Below are 22,006 nucleotides of genomic sequence, written 5' to 3' on the forward strand. Positions count from 1 at the left end.
GAGGTTTTTTTGGTACTGTTCTGAAAGATGTTATGTATGTAAAGCATGCTGTATTTAAACAAAGAAAGACAGTAATCTGAAAAACTAAAAGGAAGTGCCAACTGAAAATTCTAATTATAACATAAAAATAAAATTGCTAGAGAAAAAAAATGGATGGTAAACTATGAACAGTGAAACTGAATTTTAATGGATGTACTAATAGGGTAACAGAGACAACTTCCATTTGATTACTATGAACATTCAAGAGAAAAATAAAACAATGTAAAGATGCAGAGTGTAATACCACTTACTGTACAACCACGTGACCCCAGGTCTTTGATTTACTTATCAAATTGTTTACAGCTGTTTTAACTGAACACTTTAATTTGTTCATTTGTTTTTCTTTAACAGTTTCTAATCACAGAATAATTTCATTGTAAAACCTTTTGGGAGTGTTGGTGGGGGAGAAAGAAAATGACATTGCAACTGATTTGTTAAGTGCCTAAATGTGTAACCTCTTCATATGTATTTAGCTTTTGGATCTCTGCCTCAAGCCACAATTACCATTTGTTTGAATTGTGGAATGGAGCGTCCATTTTTATGGTAATCTTAAAAAGGTTTCCCCAAGTACAGGAGAATCTTGATTCTTATTCTCCTCTACAATTATACTTTATCTGTAATTAAACAAATGTTTATATGACAAATATAGAAGATACTTACTATTTAAAAGAACTAGTAGACCCAGTAACAAAACATTTATTCATTGGATTTAAATTTTCAATGATCAGAATGTCAAGAAATAAATCATGTTTTAGAAAATGAGTGAGTGCTTAATTTATTTTGGTTATAATAGCACTAATGGAGGCCAACCTTTTAATGGTTCTTTGGTTATTCTGAAACTTGAGAAAAACAGGATCCCTGTTTGTTTTACTGAATATCTTATACCTGGGCTCACTGAAGTCCAATCGGCCTACAAGCAATTCTGGAAAGACCATGATTTGGCTCTGAACCAGATGTTCCAATTGCAAACAGATAGCCAAAACCACAAATATCTAACTTGTATGAAAGGGTGACTGACTATTCTAAAAATGCTAATCCACAAGAATGGCATATACACAGTAAATGGAGGACATAAATAAAAGCTTCAGCTTTATCCAAAAAGTTGCTTTGTTAATTTTGCCAGTGTAACGTCGTTGCAAAAACATGTGCCATATGAGAATGTTTTCTTTGTTTGCTGTTCCAAAGCCAGAGGCTAATCCTAATTTTCTCTGTGTAGTACTTGGTCTGTGCTGCTGTATGGAACCATTTCTTAATGACCTTGTATGTCATCTATCATCTCCTTTCTTCCCAGACCATTCATAATGACTGTGCTTGCTGACTGTGTCACTGCTGCACTGTGATTTCCCTGACAAAACATAATGTTGCCCTCCATCAGAACAAAGAGGTCTACTTTTTCTTAGTTCACAAAATCATACTAAGAATTCTCCTCTTTTAAATTTCTCCCAGTGCCACCCCAATGATTTGTAGCTGAATACATCTCCCAGGAAATACAATAAACTGAACTAGTTTTGATGTTAAGGTATGACTTTGCTTACTTGTCATTCAGTGGCTTCGCAAATCGACAATAGCAGGAGATAAAGTCCCAGCCACGTTCATATGTAACCAACCCAGTATGTCTTTTCCTGTTATGGTTACGTTTATCTCTTCAGAGCTTACTTGCTTATACTATTTTGCACAACAGAGACCAGCTACCAAATAAGAAATTGCTGAAAAAAAAAATCTTTAGACAAATAGAATTAACAGAAATTTGCCTTTTTATTAAAGCTAACTCACTTAACAGCACTGTGAATCTTAAAGGTTTCAGTGGTATAGTTGTATAGTTAATGTGTTTATTACTGTGCAGTCATCCACAATATACCATTTTGTGAGCTACAGTATTGAATTTGGCAATGATGCCAGGCCATAAGGTGTAGGTAACAGCTAAGCAAGATCATTACACAGTGAAATGTATATACATTTAATATTATAATATGCATAATATTTAAGTATAATACATTTATATAATATTTTATATTATATGTAATATATATGTGTGTTGTGATATATAATATGTGGATATAACATTTAATATTGTAATAAGTGTGATATATAATATTATAGATTTTATGTTAATTTGATTAATGTGGCCTTGCGTGTCAGAATTTTCTTTACTCAGTACAGAAAAGTACTTCAGGGGTCCTTTGGTACTGAGGGAAAAACATGCACTAATTGCTTTGCAACCCACTCCTGGTCAATATGTGCCTTTTTTTTTTCTCTGTAATTAACTTTTTCCTTTCTGTTTCCTCGTGAGTTTATTAGCCCTATAATTATCATAATTAACAACATTTATTTTTAATCAGTTGTGGTATTTTAATTCTCATTTCTTATTTCTTTTTCCATACTATTCTCAATAATTACAGTGTCCTTGCAAGATCGGTACCATCTGCAGATAAATGAAAATACTGTGTTTCCAAGTTTTTATTTTGATTCCATCTTATCTGTTCAAACAATGAAAGCATGAATTCCTAGTACTAATCACCATAGTAGTTATCTCCATCTAAGAGTTTTCATTTGTATTTTAATGTGGATCATTCATCACTTCTTGAGAAGCTACTCTAATTCCTATAGAAATGAAAAACATAACAATGCAATTAAAACTTTTCTACTTTCTACTCAAAATAATTAAATATGCAGTGTGACTTGCTAATACTCACTTACCAGCACATGTGAGAATCTTCAAGGAATAAAAGGCTGTCTTAATGCTTGTAACTATGTAAGCCCAGAAACCTTCAATTAAAAGTCTTTATCAAAGTTACCTATTGTGGAAACAGGTTTTGCACTGCAGTTTGAATTGGCCATAAACTGCAATGAGATTGTTCGATTATTTCACAAAGGTAACGCAGCTGACTAATCAGAAAACTGTATTGCTGCTGAACATATATATATTCAAACTAATGGCCTAGAAGAGAAACTTAAATCCCTTGTAGTGAGATGGTGCAGTAGTATTTACCATTCAGATAATTTTTAGACCCATGAAAAAAAAATAGCTTTTTCCATAAGACCAGTCAAACCATTTCAGAGACAAGGATTCAAAAACTGTTTTTTTTATAATGTAATAAGGAAAACTGTCAGCTAAAGATCCCTACAGATCTCCCATAAATGGGTACACACCTGATACACAGACCTGAAGGATAAATAAGGAATAAGGGGAAAGGAGTTATTACAAAAATGTCAGTCGTTATGTTAAAAGAAAGATGAAAGCAGTGAGAAAAACATATCTTAGCATAGGACTGAAAAATTTAGTGTCCTGTGGTACAGAATACTCAAGCACTAGACCAGCAAAAACTGCTATTTATTTATCTCACTTTTTATGTTGGGGCTGAGTTCCACATTCTATAAATTTGATATAGAGATTCAAACAAAATGATGGACTCAGCTTCCAGCGAATAACTGGAGAATAACAATGATCTGTACAGGGAAATACCATAAATCCTAATTATTGGGATCCTTCAGCAGGGCTTAATCAGTCATTAAAATTGTTTAGAAAGTTTGTTATAGCCATCATTCTGGTCAGCATGGCATTTTATTGCTAAAATCAGTAAGCTCAATTAGATGGAATGTAAAAACAAAACAATGAGTGTTTTGTGGCTTATTAACAAAAGCAAGCTACTATTAAGTGGAAATATACAAAGTTAAAGTATTCCTTATAGAAATGCCATTTTTTAAAAAAAAAAAAAGCACGGTATTTTCAAACGAAATTCATGCACTGCTCTGCTCTATGTGAAGGACAATAAACATTTTAATGTGTTATGTAAAAATAAATAAATAAATAAATATATAAAAAATTAGTGCATTTACTTTACAGTATTATTAAAAAAAAAAAAAAAATCCATTACTTTAATACTTACCATATATAACTTCAGATACTAGAATAACTGTAAGTATGCTGACCCAATTTTTTTCCCTAGACAACTCTGAGGTCTCTGAGCAACTTCTGAGGTTAAACATTTTCTTGCAAATAATATAAATTTGGAAAGTTTGATAGGTAGTTTTAAGCAAATTGTTGTCCATTTTTCCAAGTTTATTTAGTATATAATATTTGCAAAAAGATCTAACATTCAGGCCTACTGTCTTTTAGTGTTGTGTGCTGCACTGCCCAATAAAATCTCTTATTATAAAAGCCTTTGCATTTTTAAAGGATCATATGCAAAACTCTTTGTACTCTCACATTACTTTTTCTGTAAAAGTCAGAACACATGTTCATGTCCCAAGGAAGCTAATATCATTATAGGCTGTAGTTTGCCACATTACAGGGAAATTGCTACATCCTCTTAACTGTAAGTACTTAATTGTGATTAGTGATTGACAGAAGAGAAGCCTTTTGGTGTGAGTCAGTGCTAAAGTCAATAAATATACCATATTAAAAATACAGGATTCAAGTCAAAAAGACATTTTCTTAATTAGTTTACAAAGATTTTCTTCTAGTATAGTCTACATGACTCGGAAGAAATTGATTATATTTGATCCTCCACTTTAAAAAATCATCCCCAAATGATGATGTGTTGTTGTTTGCCCCCAGGCTACATAGGACATATGGATCACTTAAATCTGACATGTCAGATTATTAATCTAGTGAGGACATGAACATGAACATGATTTAGCCCCACAAAACAAGGATGAGTTAATGGCATTGCGGTCATTTTCCTTAACAGAGTTGCTCTAACCTGTAACATTATCATTTTCAATTAATATTTGTAGCAGTTTCTTAACAGCTAAAACTGTCTAAATTATTATTATTATTGTTTCAAATTATACAGTGTATACAAACTACTTTTGGGGAAAATGAAGTACATTCTCTTAATTTCAATGAAAATGGTTTGGATGCTAAAAGGTTAAGATTTTGAATCTTGAGTATTTTGTAATAATTTTACGGCAACCTCCAAGCATATGGAAAAAGAGTTTGGGAAGCTCAAATTTAAACACAGAACAACTCTTTTTGCATATATTTTTTTTCTGTTTATTTCCAGAGTTCTGTTTTAACTAAAATATATAGTCTTGGCAAAAGTCCTTGCATGCATGTTTTCCAGTTTGATTTTACTGTCAGTAAGCTTTAAAACATAAAGTAAATGCTTCTGAGGAAAGGAAAGGAAAGGAAAGGAAAGGAAAGGAAAGGAAAGGAAAGGAAAGGAAAGGAAAGGAAAGGAAAGGAAAGGAAAGGAAAGGAAAGGAAAGGAAAGGAAAGGAAAGGAAAGGAAAGGAAAGGAAAGGAAAGGAAAGGAAAGGAAAGGAAAGGAAAGGAAAGGAAAGGAAAGGAAAGGAAAGGAAAGGAAAGGAAAGGAAAGGAAAGGAAAGGAAAGGAAAGGAAAGGTTAAAGTGTGATTTGACAGAATGCAGAGGTAACAAATAGAACCTGCTCTCTAGTTTCATTTTGGAGATGGATGTGATCATTGCATATTATCCATATTCGGAAGTAGGAAGGGTTTCAATACAGTTGTGAAAAGGAAATAAAGTGAAACTAGAGCCACATGAGAAAAGAATTAAAAGATTTCAAAAACATCATAAGTTACTATATTGCAGATGCCTGTCAAGTAAGGAAGATGAAAATAGAATATCAGTTCAGACTTCTACACTGGAAGACATCATTATATCTTCTGTAAGAATAGCTTTATTGGAGTGAAAGTCATGGAAACTCTAACTGAGATAGTCTGCTGTACAAACAAAACAAATAAAAGAAATCCAACAAAAAGCAATCATCATCATCATTTTTGTCTTTTTCCATCTTGGCCCTGCCACGGTGAGTGTGTAAAATCCTGAGCATCCAGACAAGAACAAAATATGTGAGGAATCCACAACTCATCCTTGAATGTGAGGCTGGAAATTAGCTCAAAAACAGCACAAACTGCCAGTGGGTGTAGTCAGTCCCATTAACTAATTGGATTTGTACAAGTTCTGGGTCTCACAGCCAGTCCAAACAGAGCTTAGAAAGATGTAGTGGTGGACTCATGGCTGCGTCCTTCTGTGGGCAGGATTGCTCATGGGAATGTCCATTTTTATTCTGAAAATATATTTCAAACATTTATTCTAGAACTTAGGTTATGGAACAAGAAGCCTTTTTTACTGAATTTACACAGATAGTTGGGCCACTTTTCCTCCCAATTCTTAAGCAGTTTCTTCAAGTCGTAAATTACTTTGTAAAACTAAACAGTGTTATAATCTTTAAAGCTTTCCTATTTCCAGTGATGTTAGCACTGATGAATGAAAAATATTTAATAATTTTGGGATATATAAGTCCTAGAAATAGCACTAGACTATTTCCTTTTATAATTTGTAACACGGCCAGTAGAACTGTAGGATATTTTGGACAAAGTCCTAGAAAATGCCTCATTAGTGATAAATAATCTAGTAGTTGAAGAACATATCAGAGCTGCTTTTTTTTTTTTGGTCTGGATATATGAGTTGATAGGGTAATTTCAAATATTATATGCAATAGTATATATGCCTCAAGATTCTTAAAATCATTTGACTTTATATGTAATTCTTGTAGTGCTCCTTAGGATGTGTAAAGATATTTTAAGACATTAGAAGAGCAATAGATTAGCATAACTGGGTATTAATGTGAGAATTTCAATAGATGAATGTCATATTTAAAGCTCAGCCTCTTTAATTATTTATACCTAATGGATATTTCAGTTTGATTCAGTAGAAAGGATACTGCTAATTTAATTCCCATGAATTATTGCCTCAGAGTGCACTTAAAATATTCTGTCATAGAACCCCCAAATTATGGGAAAGGAGATAAAGCAGCTGTTACTGCTGTTGTGTCAGTGCAACATTTATTTGGCTAGACAGCTTTTTTTCATACTTCTTACAATAATATGTGTTTCAAAAATACAGATTAGACACAGTGATAAATCTGGATCCCTTCAGTGAGCCTGAGTGTCTGCATTCAATTACAACCTCCTTAAAATACAGTGGTGGATTCCTGCCTGTACCACACTTTCTGAGTCCCCAAATTATTTTAACAACTACTGTCCCCCAAAACTCTGAGCTTTTTTCAGAAACTGAAATGTGAGCCCTCAGAATATTTCAACAGGGCCAACAGTAAACTACCAAAGGACTTTGTTTTCTCTCTTGCTGCCTTCTTCTTAAATGTCTGTCCCTATTTACGAGGTACTCCATTTAACTGACCTTATTCTTCAATTTATTTTTATTTTAATCAAATGCGCGGTGCTGCCTTGTATGCTTCATATCTCAGAGTATTATCTTCATAATTCTCCCAGGCAGCTCTAAGTCCTTCATACCGTTTTACTTGTTTCTGGTATCAAAACAATTTCCACATAATTAAACTAACTTTCCTAATGTGAGGGTGTATAGAGTTGCCCCAGACTTCCTTCTCTTTTGTCTAAAGACAAAAATCTCAAGTTATATCTCTCGATATTTTGGAGGTAAGCCACCAACTCAAAATCAGAACAGTTAAAGGCAGCTCCCAGGCTTTCCTTCCAAGCCTTCCTCCCATTTCCACTCTATCTGCAGACAACATCTCCGTGTTTTCTGCCACACCGCACAGATCTCTCCTTAAGTCTTCACACGCAGTCTGAATATTGTACACTGATTTTGTATGGTATCTTTGAGATAGGATGTTTTCTGACTATACATGGCTAAAATTCTAACAGAAACTTCATTTTGTGCCTGAAGTATAAATTCCTTTTCTCCAAACTTGATAGATTCCATATGATACTGCTGTTATCCATTCAGGTTAACAACCCCCCCCCCCTTTTCTTTTTTTTTTTTTACTAACTTCAACACAAGGTGCTGATTTTGAATGTCCTTACCAGCTTAACCACAGGCTCTTCTCATCTTTACCAAAATGTCCACTGTATTACAAATGATCCAAGATGAGAGTAGAAGTTTTTTTGTTTTTTTTTTTCCCCCCACATTGATACTTTTGCTAAAAATGCTGATTAGTAGTTTTTATTGTTATTTAATTCTTAACATCCTTCTGTTTGCCTGTGTCTGGGCATTGGACTGATTTTGCTTAGAGTGTAAGATATTTCTGGCCAGGAGGCCATTATTTCAGTTTGTGTTTATACTACAGTGTGAGTCTGATCCATGACAAAGGTTCCTGCAAGCTATAGTAAAACAAGTTATAACAGATGGGTTTCCCAAACTCAAACACTTTAAATGTCTTTTTTTTTTTTTTTTTTTTTTCCTCTCTCTCTCTCTCTTTTATTTTTTATTTTTTCCTTTTTCTTTTGGCCCTACTGTCACTGGTTACAGAATAGAGCGTTCAGATTCTTTTCTACAACACCATATGCTGGTTGACACTAGAGGAATGAAATACTGAAAAATTAAATGTCAAAACTAAGTGCTAACAGGAACTGAGATTTCTGAAGCTGTAAACAAAAATAAGTATTACATGAGAAAGATGCATTTTCTTTGAGATCTTTCTCAGCTGATGTCTTCTATTTTACTTTACTTCAGGGGGAGAAGAATAAACAAATCACAGCAAAATGACACCCTTACCCTCACTCTGTTCCCTCTGACTTCTCAACTCTTCCAGTGTTGGGCCATCCCTTTCTTATAGTTCCCACTATTTTTTGTCTCTTTAACTCCTCGTTTTCTATTCACATCAGAGTTCTCCAGACTAGTTCAGTTTGTAACATTTTTCTTCCAACCATTGATCATTATGTTCCTTGCACAAAATTATTTACTGTATGTTCCTATAGTCAGACCATATTCCAATTTATTCCAGTCTCCCACAGTGATAAGGTTTTGGAACAACAGCCACTGGGACACTGGGAAAAAAAAAAAAAAAAAAAAAAAAAAAAAAAAAAAAAAAAGGAAACTAAATAAAATTAGGGAGTATATGTAATATGCATGTTTCTAAAGATTATAGATTTAAGATTGATTTGCTGTTTAACAATTCTAATTCTAGTATGTGTGCATGATATTCCCTTTGTTCTTTTTTAGCTTTTTGTAGGCAACATATAGACATTTTTGTAACTTCTCCAGAATTTCTAATAGTTTCCAGTGACTATTCACGGAGCTTCATTCTGAGCCAAAGTGTGTCCATTCTGCTTTCCAACCCATGTGCTATTTGCTAGTTATTTGGATGTAATAGCCTCTTCGGTTGTACTTTCTGCTATCCTGTTTTGTCTGCCCTGTCTATGTTCTATTCTTATAACCTTCAGAGAATGTTTTTGGGCCACATCCAAGCCTGTATTTGTTCAGGTGAATTTCAGGAAATTTCAGGATGAAATAATCCTTCGTTCTAACAGTCTGTGGAGAATTTAAATAGACCAGTCAGAATGATGTCAGGTATTACTATCTGGGGTTATAAACAAACCAATATTTAGGGAGAAAAACTGTCTAAACAAATGAATGCCTATGAAGTTAACAGTTGGGAAGATCTACATGTATAAGCAAGAGGAAAAAACATTATATCAACTTTTCCATCTAATATATTACTTAATCCGAAGTGTGCTTGTTTGACGTCTGAGTTTCCTGTTTGTATAATGCATATGTGTTAAGTTCTGGTGATGAATTATTTGTTTGTGCTGGGTTTCAGATAATCAAAATAAAATGTTTAGATCTGCACATCAAAGACAATATTGTAATTCAGTAGTGCTAATACCTCAGTGCTTTGATAGAAGGAATTAACAAGTTCCTCATACCAACTCCAATAAATAACCTTTTCAAACTAAAAATAAAATAGTGTGGTATGGTTAGATCTGTCAGAGTCCCAGACCTTGGTGGTAGGTATAAACTCTGTAGGCCTGTTTCTGGATACTTGTTTGCTGGCCTATGTCTTGCTGTAGGTCTCTCTCACCAGTTCACACGCTGGAGTTACACTTGTACAAGTATTAATACACTTTGTGCATCAACAGCTGGTCCTGTGCATGCCTTGTTAATACTGCCAGCCCACTTGCTTTGGGTGTTTTGACACCTATACAGAAATACCTGGACAAATTTCTGAGCTCTGTACCATCCTGGGAGGGAGGTCTCATGTCCACGGGGAAGGCAAGGAAGGCTGTACTAGATGCTACACATGTAAGATGCTCCTGTGGACCCGCTGGACCCTCTGGCCACTTAGTGCAGCCCAGCCCTAGGGTGTTTTTGGAGTTCTTGTTCCTTCCTACTGGTGAAACCTGCCTGCTGCTGGCTGTTGTCCTAAACACCAGGCTCAGTCAGCCCCACAGTTTGAGACCCAGCTTGCTGCAAAGGTTTCTCCACTCAGGGCAGTGTGGTAAAAGCTAAGTGTAATGATCACTGCTGATGACCAGACAGCACCCCGTGGGACCAGGCTGTCTGACAGCCGAAATTAAAATGTTCATAGCCATGGTTGCTCTTTGGATGGGTTACTGTTTTCTTAAGATCAGGTGCCACCATTCCTGTAAGTAATTACATATCCTATTGCTGAGCCTGCACATGGGCACTAGCTGACAGCAGGGCTGCATAACTTCTCCTAATGGGTATTTTTGAGTAGCTTGTTTGAACATTTCCTCTGGGATGCTGCTAGCATGAGGTTTCATGCTTTTTGGATTGTTGTAAGCTACACTTGTCAGGTACCACATTCCACAAAGAAGCTGTCTCCATTTAGCCAGGAGAGGACACTGCATTAAAGTGTGTCTGAACCCTGACCTACTTGTGGAGACTCAGTCAGGAGTGTCTGTCTTCCCTTTCTTCTCCAAATACTGAGTTAGAAGAAAAGGCTGCTGGCACCACTGGATCCACCACCACAACAGCCAGCACATCACTCCTTATCCCTTCTGTAAATCACACTGAAACTCTTAGGTGGTTTGGGCACACACAGTTGCCTGTCTTTATAAACACAGGGAACTTCATAAATTGATACAACAGGGATGACAATAATTATTTCCTTTCATTATAGGTAGTCTTAACTAGATAAACAGGCAATCACTTTATCTTTTTAGGAGTTAATAGATGATTAGTGATCAGTAAGAAACCTGATCTTTGCTACAAGAGTATTTGCAATGCTGTTTTTATACTCCCCTGTTTGACGTTATTGATGGACTCTCACAGCTCTAACACATCCTTTTGAAATGGCATGGGTCTTTTATCTGTCTGGGAAAACACTCTGATCCAGAAGTGGTAGAAACATCTATCGCAGAGAGCAGCTCAGAGTGTACTCAAAGGCTGGAATGCAAAATGCATTATAGCTTTTGGGAATCAATACATCTATTACATTCATTTTGTATTATCAAATAACAGTGTAACTGCTCTGTTTGTTTGAAGTCTCTAGGGTAAAAATATGCTTTAAACAGATGTTTATTTTTGGACAGGCCTATTGAGTTGTCTCCTATTGTATGTTAAAGTAGCTACTCTCAGAGGTCACAGAGGGTTCAGTTTTACAAAGACACCCTTATTTTGTTAAAAATGAATGTTCTGAGTCTTTAATAGTAACAAGATAAAATATACTTAATACAAGTTTGTTAGAATGTTGCAGTTGATGACTCCTTCAGAAAGAAAGGGGAAAAGTAATGCAAGAAAGTTTGGAAGATAAACATAGGCATGAAAGCATAAGCTCCATTTTCCTAAATGTAAATACCTGTATATGTTTGTAATAGCTCTGCTACGTGAACATTATTCTTGTTTATTTGTGCTTGTTTCTTCCTCCTCAATTTACACACACTCAGGAAAACGCTAACTGGCTGTTGGCTTTCTGAGCAGCAGGCACTAATTAAAAAGGCATAGGCCCATGACTGGACCCAGTCAGATGCACTGTGCCTCTGCACAGGCCTGATGAAGACCTTGTGGCCCCAGGCTGCCCCAGCCTTCATACATCCCCCCCTGTGCTGTCAGGGTGTTAGAGCAACGCTGCAACACAGATTCTAGCAAATGCACTGTTCAAGGAAGATAGCGCTCCGATAGCTGTGAAAGGAGAGCTTGCTTTTCCCCAGGAGGAGAGCAGAATTAGCTGCAGCAAATCGAGTTTTTCGTTGGTGTTGCAGTTTGTGTATGCCTGGAGATACCCGGGGTGATTTATTTTATTTACCCGTGTAATGGCTGGCTTACCATTGGAACTGGCAACTGCCAGTTCCAATCTAGCAAGTGGAGCTGACTTTGAGAAGAGCTACGTGAAGTTATACACCTGTCACCCACTTGCAGCTACCAGCACATTACATGAGGGCAGAAGAGCAGGGAGTAGCACTGGCACGTGGAGACATGCCCGAGCCCAAACAGTAATTTTCTCTGCAGATATTTGCGGATCGCTGCTCTTAGACACAGGACTAGACGTCTTACAGCACTTTAAAAATCTCAGACTTCTTGAAAAGCCTGTGTTGTCGGGGTGCTTCTTTGGAACTGGAAGAATGTTAACTGGGATTTGTAAGGGAGATGGAGTGAAAACGATTAGTTTTGAGGGGGAAAAGATTCCGGGGGAGTGGTTATAATGAAAATAGCAGATTTACAGATAATTTGTCGGTAAGCTAAGAAGCTGCCGGTGTACCACGGCCGGCCATTTGGAGAACCCCCCGGCAACCCCCCGGGGCACCCGCGGTCTCGGTGCGCCCGGCGGCGCCCCCCGGCTGCCGATGGAGGGGCCGGTGGTGGGCAGGGCAGAGCCGCCGCGTCCCTCCCCTCGCCTCGGCTCCCTCCCTCCGGCTGGGGGCGGCCGGGTCGGCGCTCGCCGGGATCCCAAACCTTCCTCCCTCGGCGCATGGTGGCGGCGGGGCCGCAGCGCGGAGGAGCCGCCGGGGAGCGGGCGCTGCCCGGCCGAGGTGAGGCGGAGGAGGAGGAGGGAGGGAAGGAAGCAAAGAGGGAGGGAAGGAGGGAGCGGGGCGCTGGCAGTGCTCCCTTTCCGTGCCCCCGGGAGAGCGCCCGGGGCCGCGGGCACGGCGCCGAGGCGGCGGCGGGTATGGAGGCGGAGAGCTCCGGGAGGGCGCCGGCGCTAAGGGGAAGGGGAAGGGGAGCCGGGGATGGTGCCGGCGCCTTGCTCACCCCACCCCCGTGCGGCTTTTTTTTTCGTCCCTTCGCCTCCCCCCAGGGCGATGCTTGTTGAGGGGTCTGGGGGGGGGTTTGTTCCCTGGGGTCCTGCGGGGCAGGGAGAGGGGCGCACGGCGGGAGTGTCGGTAGAGGGCTGCTGGCTCGGCGCCGGGGTTTGGGAGATGCGGGTGTGCCAGCGCTGTGTCCCGGCAAGTGCCCGTCCTGCCGGCAGCCGTGGTGGTAGCGTGGCTGGGCTGCCCCATCCCGGAGAGCTTGTGCTGTGCCAGAAGCGAGCGTGTGAGACGCTGCGGATGCACAGATCCCGCTGAGAGATGCGTTACGGGGAATAACCGAAACAATGAAAAGCTCCGGCTGACCTCATCTGGAAGAAAATGTTATATATGTTAATTAAAAGGTTTGGCGTCCTTAGGAAAACATTCCTAGGCACCATTACAGATATCTTACTGTCAGCTCCGTCCCAGTCCCGCTCTGGGTTCTGGCTGTACAAGCTCACACCTGCAGAAGCCCTGTTTTTTTCAAGGGGAAGGTTGGCTTTTGGTCGGGGAAACCTCACTGAACTGTAACTCACCGAGGCCTAAATATCTGCTGTGCACAAAGAGTGGTTTATTAGAAACCGTCAGTGACACTAAATCAATACTCCCGTTTATTCCTCTGAATAAAACATGCTACAAAGGCATAATCCTAATTAATCTCTGGCATCTTTTCTTTTTTTTTTTTTTTCCAGCCATTGTTAGATGCAGGTTATCTGCATCTACTCAGTCACAGCCATTGCTAATGAAAGGGTTTTATCTCGGACACAGTTTTGTGGCACTGTTACTTGACTTTCATTGTGTAGGCTAACTGCATCCACTACAGCTTTACTTACATCTCTGCTTTCTTCACAAGTTTTCTCTGTCTTGGTCATAGGGTGTTTTTAATCAGTACTTAGGAAATTGCTCACTTTATCTGTATTTGTTTATTTATATATTTATTTATTTATTAGTTAATCATTGTTTCTGTTAAGCATTCTGGGACGTGCTTGGCTGAGGATGTACCCACATATTGGGCAAGTAACAATAGTGGGTTGATTGTTTTTAAGAACATTATCTACTGTGACTGGACACAGGATTTCTGCACAAGAACATGATATTCCTTTTCTTCCTACTCAATCAAGGCATGTTCCTCCAACTCACCTAAGTTGCTCTTGATTGTGCTGTGCTGGCAAGCTTGGGTTGGGAGTATGGAAAGCAAAGGCTGAAAGGAAGCCAGTAATTGCTGTGGTCCATTTTTGTGTTGTAGCCTGTAGTTGTGCATAGTGCTTGTGGTGCTGTGTACTCCAGCAGGGCAGTGACAGATGAAGTGCTGTAGGTCACTGCACAGCCTGGAAGAGCCTTGCTAGGCTGCGGGTCATCCTGTAGCTGGCACCAGGCAAGAAACCCAGTGTCTTGTTTTGTGTACTGCAGTGTTGTAGGCAGTGTTTCTAAAATAATCATTAGATGGAAAGTAGGATTCATGATTTTTCTGAGTTATCTGACGAACACAATGACTATTCATCAAGCTTTGTATTTCCACAAGTTTCTCCTGTGTTAGACACGCTCAGTACCAGTTGGATGGCTCCCCAGTGAAAGCAAAGCAGTGTTTGTTACTGGAGGCTGCGCTGAACATGGGGTGGAAGTTCTTAGCTGACTTAATCCATCCCTAGCCTGAAGTAAACTCCTGGTTCTCCATGGTAGGTGACAACCAGTTTGTAGGACTTTCTTCCTTCAAGCCAACTCGTTACAGGGCAAGAGTGAGAAGCTGTTGTGTCCCCATTCCTGCCTCCCCATCAATGGGAGCTCTCCCCATATCTTGCCTTTTTTCCCCTTTCTTCTCCACTTTCCTTGACTCCCTTCACTCACAACTGTTCCCATTTCACTCCTTTCTGACGAGGGGATAAATTGTGTGGGGTATCAGCATTTTTAACTGGCTTGGGAGCGAGGACAGAGGCGGTCAGTGGCTGGAAGGTATTACCAGCTGTCAGAGCCCTTTCTTTGATACAGAGGCAATTGCTGATGTGATTGTAGTTGACAAGTCTGGTAAGTTTTGACTGGGCCATTTCTAACTTCTGGTTTTCCAGTTTTCACAAAAATTGATAGAATTCTCCCAGGTCATAGTGTCTAAATTTTTCCCCGTAAATGCAGAACTAAAAGGGTGTGTTATTCCAAAATCATTGTGGCACCTACAGATGAAATGGAATTAATTTGAATTTACAGCCTTAGTAAAGACAAGGAAAAAACTAGTGTTGTTATTATTTGTCTGTTTACGTTGCTTGGGAGGTATGGAAATACACCTTCATGGCTCTGAAAGCTATAGGAGTTCTATTATTTTATTTTTAAACAATCTTCTAATTAAATAATTTCAGTCATTTTCATGTTACGTTGTTGAGCATAGTTAATGCATTTCAGAAAATACTTTACCACTGATCTGAGATTTTTCTTAATTGTCTTATTTTCTCCCTAGGTTCAGACTTCAGGAGGTCAGACATAGATCACAGATAAGCATTTTAACACCAGTTAATCAGCGAATAAAATAATCAATTTTTCTAGAAGTATTTTTCTAGGAGAAGGTTTTGTGGAAAGTAGCTCCAAAGAAAATAAATCCATAATGAAAAAATAATTAAGGCATTAATTTGCTGCAAAACTCAAGGAAGTGGCTGCAAATGCAACCAATCTGTGTGAGCAGATCAGGAATATACCTGAAATTCTGAACTTAGGGAATACATGTAGCACTCGAGCAATTACCTTTTCCATGACCAAGCACAATAAATCACAGTAGAAGATAATTAGAGACAGCTGTGCTGTTGACATGATCACTAGAATCCTGTAAATGTAAAACATAAATAAATCAGTCTGTTGGTAAAGATTAATTTCTTCAATTTTCCTTGTCTCCTGGTTCTCACAATCATGCAAAAACTTTCAATTTGGAGCTCTCTGGTCAAATTAGGTGTGAGCTCTTCAAGGGAGAATCCAGAACATTTAAACATAGCTGTGTGGGCAGAGTGCTGCAACAATATATGTTCCTTGAAACATTTCTTATTTGCATCAGTTTAAATACTTTTTGTTTGCATGTTTTGTTTTTTTTTAAGGGTTGAGGGCCTCTGGTGAGAAACTCTGGAATGATAAACTCTGAAATGCTGTCAAAAGGGAAAAAAAATGTCTTGGAGAAAACAATGTATAGCGTTGCAACCATCTGAGATGACTAAGTTACAACTGAACCCCAACACACAAGGAAACTGTACTTTAAATTGGTTTTCAGATCATTTTTGCTTCTTGAAGAAAAGATTAACGAAAAAAAATTTGCCAAAGCAGCTGTACGGCTTTCTTTGTCATTGGTGTCAGTGTCACATTTCAAGTTATATTGCCTTAATACTGTCATTTTAAAGAATGGAGATATAGTTAGATCCATGTTATATACATGGTATGTGTAATCTTATGTGTGAAAATATTTTGGTTTTGAATTAGCATTAGAGTTCATTAATTGGCCTTCATTATGCAAACATCTAACATTGCATGTTTTGTATGTTCTCTCATGCATCATTTATGACAATTCACCAGCATGCTGCTGCTTTGTTCTAGGTGAATAATAGTAAGTTTTGTAGATAAAATCATTTAATGGGCTTTAACTAGTACAATTGATATTTATTTTAAAATTTTATTGTGTGTCATTGGCCTTTTCATCTTGCAAGAGTTTTTTGGATCCAAAGTAGACTTGTATGTTATGTTGCTTTAGGATAATTATTTTCAGTTTACTGCTAATAGAAAGTGCGAACATGTTAATTTTAGCAATTATAACTTGGATGTCATCTGAACTGAAATGTTGCAGTGGTTTGTTAAAGGCCATTCAGGTTTTAAAGTAGTTTCATTCAAGGAGTGTGACTTCGCGAGATAGCAGGGACTATGGATAGCTGTGGCACAACTTCCTTCATTCAGTTTCTAGTTGTAATCCCATAAACCTGTTTGGAAAGAATCACCTGTGATTCTTTCACAGAATCACCTGTGGGAGGATAAATTCAGGCTGTGTATTTGATCTTCTGTTGAGACTGCAGATAGGGTGCCAGTTGGTGCCATCTGTGTTTATAGATTTTGCAATGGTATTCACCAGAAGATTATTTGAAAACCAAATAAGTTTACATAGGTCAGTGAATTGCAGTTTGCAAGGCTTACATCTGGGATCATTGTAAACACTTTTTTCAGAGTTTGCACTGCGCCTTCTTTCTCAGAAACCGACCTCTTTACTAGAGTGTGTGGTGGTGCTAATGCACTGGGTTTATATGCTTTCAAATATATTTGAGAGAAGCTTTATTTTAATGGTTGTGTGCTCTTGTGTTGGTATCTTAGAACATGTGTTTTCCTTTGATATCTCCTGTGCAAACAAATTTTGTGGAGAGAAAGCTATAAAAAAGAGTAATTTTACATTTAGTCTTTTTTTTTTTTTTTTTTTTCCCTGAAACAAGTGATATATATGTAGTGTTGTAAACATAGTTACTGTTTTTGCAGTAAAGCATGTGTAAAAGACAAAGTGCTGCAAATGAGAGTTCAGTCTGTCAGATGTCTGGGGCTTTATATTGGGTTTACATGGCAAGGGTTTTTTAGCAGGGGAGTTGCAGGGGTGGCTTCTGTGAGCAGAGCCCAGCAGCTGCCCTGTGTCAGATCAGAGCCAGCTCCAGACGACTCCGAAAGTGACCCACTGCTGGACAGAGCCGAGCCATGAGTAATGCTGGTTAGGCCTCTGGGAGAGGAGATCAAAGAAAAAAGAAAAGAAAAAAATGCTGGGGAACAGCAGCCTGGAGAGAGATAGTAGTGAGCAGCAGCCCTGTAGCCCCCAGGTGAGTGCAGCAGGAGGGCAGGAGGTGCTGCAGGCAGGCAGCAGCAGTTCCCCTGCGGGCTGTGTAGGGAGAGGCCCCTGGTGGAGCAGGCTGTCCCCCTGCAGCCCATGGGTCCCACATGGAGCAGATCTCCACGCTGCAGCCCCCCCATGGGTGGAGGAGCCCCCGGTGGAGCAGGTGGATGTGGCCTGGAGGAGGCTGCGGCCCATGGAGAGCCCCCGCAGGAGCAGGCCCCGGGCCGGAGCTGCAGCCCGTGGAGAGGAGCCCACGCAGGAGCAGGGGGTCTGGGGGGAGCTGCCGCCCACCCGTGGGGGGCCCGTGCTGGAGCAGTTTGCTCCTGGGGAATGGATGGACCCCGTGGTATGGAGCAATGTGGGAGCAGTGCTTGAAGAGCTGCTGTCTGTGGGCAGCCCCCGCAGGCTCAGTTCAGGAGAGACCCCACACTGTGGGAGGGACCCTGTGTGGAGCAGGGGCACAGAGTGACCATGACCAAAGAGACAAAGCACCAGGGCCTGACCGCAGTCCCAATTCCCCTGCATCACTTGGAGGGGGGGAATTTGAAAGAGGGTGGATGGGAGAAAGTCTTTTTAATTTGCTTTTAGTTTCTCGCTGTTGTAGTCTGCTAGAGATAGGCAATAAATGTAATCTTCCTATGCTGAGTCTATTTTACCTGTGAGGATTATGGATAAGTGATGGGTAAGTATTCCTGTTGCTTGCCTTTTATCTCAAACCTTGAGCCCCTTCTCCCCCTTACCTTTTGAGGAGGGGGAGTGAGAGAGTGGCTGTAGTAGAGTTCAGCTGCCCAGCAGTGTTAAAACCACTGCAAGTTTACTGAAACAAGATTTCTATGGAATGTCTCAAGAAAGCTCTTTGCACACAAAGAACAGTGTTTTTTTTTCACTATTTATAAATTGTGTGCATTGAATAGTGCTTGTAATCAGTGGAGAGCATCTTAAGCGAATTCTCAACTTCAGCCTTCAATTGATCTAATTTATTTCACAAAATAAGACAGGAAGTATGTGCAGTCAATGTGACAATTTTAGTAATTGCAGCTGTGATTCAGATGAGACAACTGATAAAACCTGACCATCATTCTGCACAGGTGGGTCTGGGTAATTTAAAGTTTATAAGAAAATTGTGGTTAGAAATGAGAGCACTTAAATGGAAATTTCAAATGTAAGTTCTAGTCTAAATATTTTAATGTTCTTTTTTATGTACCTTTTTATATGTTGAAATTGGTTGCATATATCTTAATTTAAATTCAGTCATTTGAGGACTTGTTTCTGTGCTTTTAAGAAATCATTTTAACTTGTGAGTTCAACATGAAGTAGTGGGCCAAGTTTGGCATGATAGTGAGGTTATAGTTTTATGCTCAATACAAAGTTTAATGCAATGTCCTCTCCCTGTTCCCTCTGTGCATTGATTTTTCTCATGATAGTGGTGCTCTGCTATGACTTACCTTTCAAGAGTTAACTGAGATCTCATTTTTCTCTCTGTTTTAGGTTTTCTTTAAGCTACTAATAGACATAGTACATGACAGCTGGAGTGCAAGATTTTCCACAGACTGACCAGCTGATTGCTCTGTTGAGATACTAGATAAATGAGCAGAGGTAGCCAGTTTTCAGAAATATGCATGAGGCTTGTGTTGAGCATACATGTTTATTCAGTCATTAGTCATGATCATGACTGCATAAAATCAGTGTAATTACCTTCAACCAATCTTTATATCTAAGTGACCCAGACCACATTCCATGACAGGCCTGACAGCTTGAATTAGAGCTTGCCTTTTATCGCAGCCAAATTTGGAGAACAGAAATATCCAGTCTCTTGAGTTCGCTCAGTGCAAGAATGGGACATGTTAACGTGAAAGGGTAGAAGTCCAAACTAAAACAGAGCATTAGGAATGCTCTAATTCTTTGATGCTTGACTAGCCCATATCAGCATAATTTATACAGTTTTGCTGTTTCATATTGCATGCATTGCACAGTGAACACACAATCTGTTACTTTCAGGATGCATCAGCACTCTTGCACATGCCCACGTGCACAGCATGCATCTACTTCCAATGCATGTTTGAGGGATATCTGGAGGAGGTTAGAGAAAGGAAGCCCATGCATTTGGCAAAACTCATCCAGCTTTTGGGTGCTCCTAGACTTCCTTTCTTTACACAAGCTTCTTGGATACGGCCAGGGAGAGGGTCTGGATGAAAAAAGCTTGTGTATGAGCAGGCTGCTTGTAACCATGTCTTTCCAAGGTAGCTCTGTAACTTTTGTTTTTGTTTGTCATCACTGGACAGAAGAGCTTCTGATTCAAATCCCAAGCAAATGATGAGGGAAGTGATTGTTGTCCTTTGCTCTTGTGCTGGTGCAGCCTCACCTCAAGCACTGCATGCAGTTTTGGGCACCACACTATAAGAAGGGCATAAAAACTATTAGGGAGCTTCCAAAGGAGGTTAAAATGGTGAAGTGTCTAGAGCGATAAGACCCAAGGGAATGGCACGGAGCTACAACAAAGAAGGTTCAGGCTGGATATTAGGAAAAGGTTCTTTATTGCGAGGGTGGTCAGGAACCTGGAACAGGCTCCCCAGGGCAGTGGTTATGGCACTGAGCTGCTGGAGTTCAGGAGTGTCTGAGCAACACTCTCAGACACAGGGTTGAAATTTTAGGTAGTCCTGTGTAGTGACATGCGTTGGACTCAATGATCTTTGTGGGTCTCTTTCAAGTTGGGATATTCGGTGAGTCATATTCTGTGAAATGATCACAAAAAGACAGGATAGAAAAAAAACTTATCAATTATCCAATCCATTCATCTGCTTCAAGTTAGGAACATCTATATATGTTATATGTAACTTGTTCTTAAGGGACTCGGCAATCTCTCTAACATCATCTTGCCATGGGAATTTTTTCATTTCATGTTATCCAATTCATACCTTTCTTGTTGTAGTTTAACACCATCCTACATATGTCTTGGACAGAGAAGACAGTTGTTTTTCTTATAGAGTGTTTTTATTGGGTTATTGCTTAGTGTTTTTGCTGTAGTCTGCTTTTTCTTTAAGCTCAATTCTTTCACCTCAGAGGTGTTTGTTTTTGGATTTTTTTTTCTTGTACACCAGTTATTTTAGATGCATTTCTTAGGTGGTCTTTCATTGCTTCACATCTATTTTGAAATTTTCTGCCCAAATTAAGACTCCATATGACCTGAGGCTTTAATGACATTGAATAAAACTGAATGGGATCCTCTTCATATTTGCTGAAATAATGTTTTTGCAGCACTGTAACTCTTTTTTCATGTTTAGGCAGATTCTCATCTGAGGACAAGTGTTTTAAGATGAGATTCTCACTGTTTGTTTTATTGCTTATTGTTTCAGCTTGACTGTTGCATGTTGCACTCTTCTTACTGAAGATGACACTATTTTTCAGGTCATTCTTCCGTATGGTGTGGACAAATATTTTTGGTAACCCTACCTTACAAAAGGAAAGATGTTTTTGGCTAAGTCTACTTTTTTTCTAAATGTAGCTATCCTTTACATGGAAGGAAATGTCATAGAGAAAGATAAAGTATTTTCATTGTAGAGCAAGTGGTTTAAATTAGCCATCTGTATTGAAGAATCTGTGGAATGAAAAATTCACCAGACTTCTGATGATCCTTTAGATTGGGAAAAGCAGTTCATGCAGATGTTAATGCTCAGAGAGAAACCTGCTTTCTGCTCAAGTGTTTCAGATAGTTTACAGGCAATGGTGATAACATTTTTCATAAGAAACTGTTGGCTTCCATCCTTAGTTATTTTTGTAATATTAATGCTAGACATTTGTGTAGTCAATGCTTTTTGAAAAATACAGTTTTGGGGGTAGTAGCTTTAGTTCTTTAATATAGGTTGTGCCTGAAAGAGGAAAACGGAAAGGACAAACTCTGGCAAAATTAATTATCTGTAAGAAAGCAGGTTAAAAAAGAATTTAAGGAATAAGTAGAGGAGCAGAAAGTCTTCTCAAAAGTTCATAGGACCAATAGATTATTGGGAACTAAAAAAGAATATTTGGGGAAGGTGAGGTGATACTAGAAAACTAATTTTAAGTTTTGATTTTTTTTTTGTTTGTGGTGGAAGAAATGGAGTTTCTGCAAGGGAGTACCTTTTCATGGGAGACTTGTTAGAAGGTCAGTTGCCATCTGAAATGTTGACAG

The 22,006-nt window shown here is 39.0% G+C and overlaps 1 protein-coding gene across 1 annotated transcript in view; it reads left to right on the forward strand.

Moving 5' to 3' along the window:
* The first annotated feature begins 12,632 nt into the window (after positions 1 to 12,632).
* Positions 12,633 to 22,006, forward strand: part of LHFPL2 (LHFPL tetraspan subfamily member 2) — a 127,015-nt gene continuing 117,641 nt past the window's right edge. The window contains exon 1 of the mRNA XM_084304948.1: positions 12,633 to 12,758. The gene's annotated coding sequence lies outside the window, so the exon portion shown is untranslated. The remainder of the gene's footprint in view (positions 12,759 to 22,006) is intronic.

The sequence above is a fragment of the Netta rufina genome (assembly GCF_964035555.1).
Source record: "Netta rufina genome assembly, chromosome: Z".
NCBI classification, from domain to species: domain Eukaryota; kingdom Metazoa; phylum Chordata; class Aves; order Anseriformes; family Anatidae; genus Netta; species Netta rufina.